Raw genomic sequence first — 4,119 nt, forward strand, 5'->3', positions numbered from 1 at the left:
CCGGCTGAGCGCTGCAGACGCTGCCTGTCCTCAGTCACACGCCTGCCCCCGCTCCACCCCGAGGCCTTGGCCCCAGAGGCTGGACAGGGTGGGGTCTGGCTCCCTGACCAGCTCCCTCAGGACTTGAGAGATCTTCAGGAAGGGTGCCGCAGGCCAGACGGAGGGTAGACGGGGGCCGGACAGGTGGGGGACTGGCTGCAGCAGGCCGGTGTCCTTGGTGATGACCCTGTCCTGATGGGGGCACGGCTGAAACCTAGGGGGCTGCAGGGGGTGGGGTGGGGTAGGGCGGGGTCCGGGTCTCCCAGGGGCTGGCCAGCAGGAGCAGGAGGGGTGCCTGGGCCCCGGGGGAGGCTGAGCACCGCCCCTGGATGGGTGCCGCGGGACCGTGCTAGCTGACCCGGGAGGGAGGCGTGTCGCCGCGCCCTGTGCCTGAGCGTGGACTTCCTGCCGGGGGCCGGGAGTGGCCTCCTGAGATGCCAGGCACCCGTGTCCCCTAGACGCCGAGCTGGCCCTGGGAGGGAAGCGCAGCTGGGCCAGGGTACTGGAGCCTGGACAGGTGGCCTGCCCGCGTCGGGGCTGCCGGCCCAGCCACCTGCAGAGCTGTCCTGGGGAGGAGGCTGCCCGGGGAGAGAGGTGTGCTCTGTCACCACCTGCCAGATGCCCCCCCCACCCCCGTTAGAACGGCTGCTGGACCTGGGCGGGGGGGCAGCCGCTCTGAGATCAGGCCTCAGACTGCTCACCCCCAACAGGCAGAACCGTCCTACTCCCGGCTTCAGGGTTGTTGGGAGCACTCGATGAGTTGGGGTGTCCAGAGCCTGGCCAGAAAACAGCAGTCCCCTGTCATCAGCCAGACTGGGGGCCCCACCTCATCCCCTCTCCCTCTGCCCTCCCCCCCCAGGACGGCTGGGCAAACTGCTGTGTCCCTGGGGTCAGGAGATGGTACAGCATTTCCAGCTTGCTCCTGGCCCAGGGGCAAATCCTCTCTGGCTCCAAAGGGGAACTCACAGGGTCTGAGAAGTGCTGGGGTGGGCCTTCGGTGGGCATGCAGGGCAGGGCCGGGGTCCTCCCGGGACCATGCAGCCTGTCACTTCCCCGCTGCCTTGCTAAGCCCAAGCCAGCACTCCCCGAGCTGTGGTCAGAACGGAGCCAGCCCCTTTGATACCCCAGGTGTGGGTGGCACTCGGGCCGTCTCAGGGGAGGCCACGGGGGGCAGCCCTCCCCAGGACCCCCGGCTGGAAGTGCCTGAGAGGCCCCTGCTCTCGCTCCCGCCTTCCCCTGTCTGTGTTCAGCCCAGCTGCCCGCTAGGGCCGCCGCCGCCTTCTTGCTGCTCCTGGCCACGAGGCCCGGGGGCCGTCCCCCAGAAGGGGGCATCCTCAGCCCGGAGTGGCCAAGAGGCGGCGTGAGAGAGTGAGCCCGAGCCAGGGGTGTGGACAGTAAGCGTTTATTACCACGTGGACACAGACACCGCAGTGCGTGGACAGACTTCACCACCACGACGCTGGGGACAGCTCGCCACTGCCAGCCAAGGTGTTAACAGCATCACCTAGGAGAAAACTCGGAAACCATCTAATGAAGCGCGTGATTTGGGGAGTCCTCTATAAACCAAAAGAAATGTACACTTAAATAGGCAAATATAAAATACAAAAAAGGCGAGTAGACCTGGTGTTCTGTGTCAGGTAGAATCTAAAAAAATCCAGAAATTGAACTTGTTTCCTCATTTTAATATTTTATCACAGGTTAAGACTTCTAAATGAAGCACATCCCGGCTTCAGTGCGGGCTTCCGTGTGCTGGAGGCCTGGGGCCGCCGGGCTCCTCGCTGTCCCCCGCCGTCAGCTGGCCTGGTGTCTCGGGCGGCAGCAGCAGGGGCCCAGGGCACTATGAGGTGCTGATCCCGCTCAGCTCCTGCCGGATGGCTGAGGGACAGGACAGGGAGGCTCAGGTGCAGCAGGGACAAGGCCTGCCTGGTTGTCTGTGGGGCCCTGTGCCCACGCCCCCGGGCAGGTCCTTTCTGGTGTGTGCCCTGCTCCATCTCCTAGAGCCTCAGCCAGGCTCCCGGAGGTCAAGCAGCGCAGAGCACTTGGGCACAGACTCGGGGGTGACCGCAGAGCCCTCTGGGCTCTCCTCCCGAGGGCGGTGCTGCCCCTCCCAGGTGGAGGGCGAGCTGGGGGGCGGGGGGGCGCGGATGGTGCTTGGCCTGCCTCCCGCCTCAGAGCTGGGCACTTGGTGCTGCTTCGGGGACCCGGAGCCCCCCTTCTGGCAGCGGCAGCAGGTAGGGCCCAGCCTTGAGCAGGGTTCCTCTTACTCTTCTCCCCAGCTTCCTGTCCCCACCCCTCACGGTTTACCCCCCAGACTGGGGCCTTTTGCCAGACGGACCCCACTGGGCCTGGAGCTGAAAGAGCGGAGTGCCGGGCACTTAGCCAGTAACACGGGGGTGCTTCTCGGAGCCCCCACATTGTCTGTGCTTTCCCTTGGGCCCAGCGGCCGCCCACGAGGCCGCTTCCATGCGGCTGCGCCTACCCAGCCTCCTGGGGCCAGAGGGCCGGCCCCTCCCAGGTGGGGGCCCCAGCAATAAAGCAGAGTTAATATTCGGCCTGGTGTCTCCTCTCCTCTGGGGCTTGGCCTTGCTCTTCATTCATTAACTCTTTATCTGCCCTGCCCAGGACCGTTGCAGGGCGGGGGGACCGGACAAACAAGAACTGAGCGTCCTCTGCTGGGACAAGGACAGGGCGTGGCCGGTCCCAGCTCGGCGCGCGGGGTCCAGGCCTGGCGGCCCTGCACACGGGCTCCCACACTGCCCTCCCCTCTCCAAACCCCTGCCGCCAGCATGCACCCCTTTTAGTTCACGGAGCCCTCTCGTGCCCAGGTCCCTGCTGCTGCTGTGGGGACCGGGCCCCTCAGGAGGGGGAGGGAGGCGGGCTGGGCCCGGGCTGGGCCTCACTGCCGCTCCCAGGGCGAGTCTGCTCTGCCCAAACCCTTCCTCTCCCTCCCGCGCCGGACCTGAGCCAGCTGCCTCGAAGGCTCGGGCAGGTGGCGCAAGGATGGCTGTGATGCCCTGTGGCGGGGCCCTGGTCTTTGCAGCCAGAGGCGCTTGGCGTGGGCTGCCCACCCCAGGGCCAAGCAAGCGGGCGACTGCGTCACAGCCCCAGGTGGTTCTGTGGCTTCTTGGTCCCGGTAACCGCCCCCCGGGGAAGGCCGCCGCCACGCTTGGAACGCAGACCCGGCGATCAAAGGTGGCAGAGTCCAGAGAGGCAGTCTGAGTGCACAGACACTGAGACAGACGAGGGACGGACTGGAGGCGGCTTCAACGGTCTTGCTCTGGAATGCGCTCTCCGATCCCTCTCCCCTCCACACATTCACACATTTGTCCCAGGGAGGAAGCCGGGGAGTGCGGAGCTAGCTGTCACCCCACCTCACTTAACTGAGCCTCAGTCTGCTTGACCAGAGAAGGGGGGTGACGTGGAACCGCGGGCCTCTGGGCCCAGGAGGGTCTCCCTGGCTGGGCTGCCACCGCTCTGCTGCCTTGCAGCCCTGGGGGCCAGGCCGCCCTGCCGCTCCCCCGGGACCCTGGGTGACGCCCCAGGGTGGGTCCCGCACTCACCGTCGATGATTTCCTCCTTCACTTTGTGCAGCTCTCGGACCACCTCCTCGAGGATCTCCTGTTGGGAGCAGAGCCTCAAAGTGAAGGGACAGGAAGCAGAGTCCGGGAAGCTGGCTTTGCCAGGGGCAGCCCCAGGGGTGGGGGTGGGGGGGCCCAGAGCAGGCTGGAGTGTCCAGAAGGGTAGAGGGGTGCTTTTCTGCTGATGATGGGGCGGGGGGCCCCCTTCCTCCACCGCTGGCTCCGAGCGACTTCTGGCCGCCCTGCTGAGCCTGCCTATCCGCGTGGACCCGAGAGGGTCCCGGCCTCTGTCTCTGTCATGGCCTCCCAGGAAAGGTCACACTCACCTGTTTCATCCGATCCAAATCTAAGGCATCCAGGGCCACGTCATTCACGCTCCCCACCGGCTTCATCCTGAAGAGGACGGCAGGGTGTGGTAAAGGGGGCGGCAGGGCCGGCGGGTGGGGGGGGGGGGGGGGGGGGGGGGGGGGGGGGGGGGGGGGGGGGGGGGGGGGGGGGGGGG

General features: G+C 66.8%; 1 long non-coding RNA gene across 1 annotated transcript; it reads right to left on the bottom strand.

Moving 5' to 3' along the window:
* Nucleotides 1-1,425: 1,425 nt before the first annotated feature.
* LOC145718455 (uncharacterized) lies at nucleotides 1,426-4,090 on the bottom strand. Its single transcript, XR_014141820.1, has 3 exons — nucleotides 3,944-4,090; nucleotides 3,600-3,657; nucleotides 1,426-1,914 (listed from the first exon to the last, which is right to left on the bottom strand). It is a non-coding gene; the product is annotated as an uncharacterized LOC145718455 (long non-coding RNA).
* Between the last annotated feature and the right edge of the window lie 29 nt (nucleotides 4,091-4,119).

The sequence above is a fragment of the Leptonychotes weddellii genome, unplaced genomic scaffold (assembly GCF_054177405.1).
Source record: "Leptonychotes weddellii isolate Sample4059 unplaced genomic scaffold, ASM5417740v2 HiC_scaffold_15923, whole genome shotgun sequence".
Taxonomy (NCBI): domain Eukaryota; kingdom Metazoa; phylum Chordata; class Mammalia; order Carnivora; family Phocidae; genus Leptonychotes; species Leptonychotes weddellii.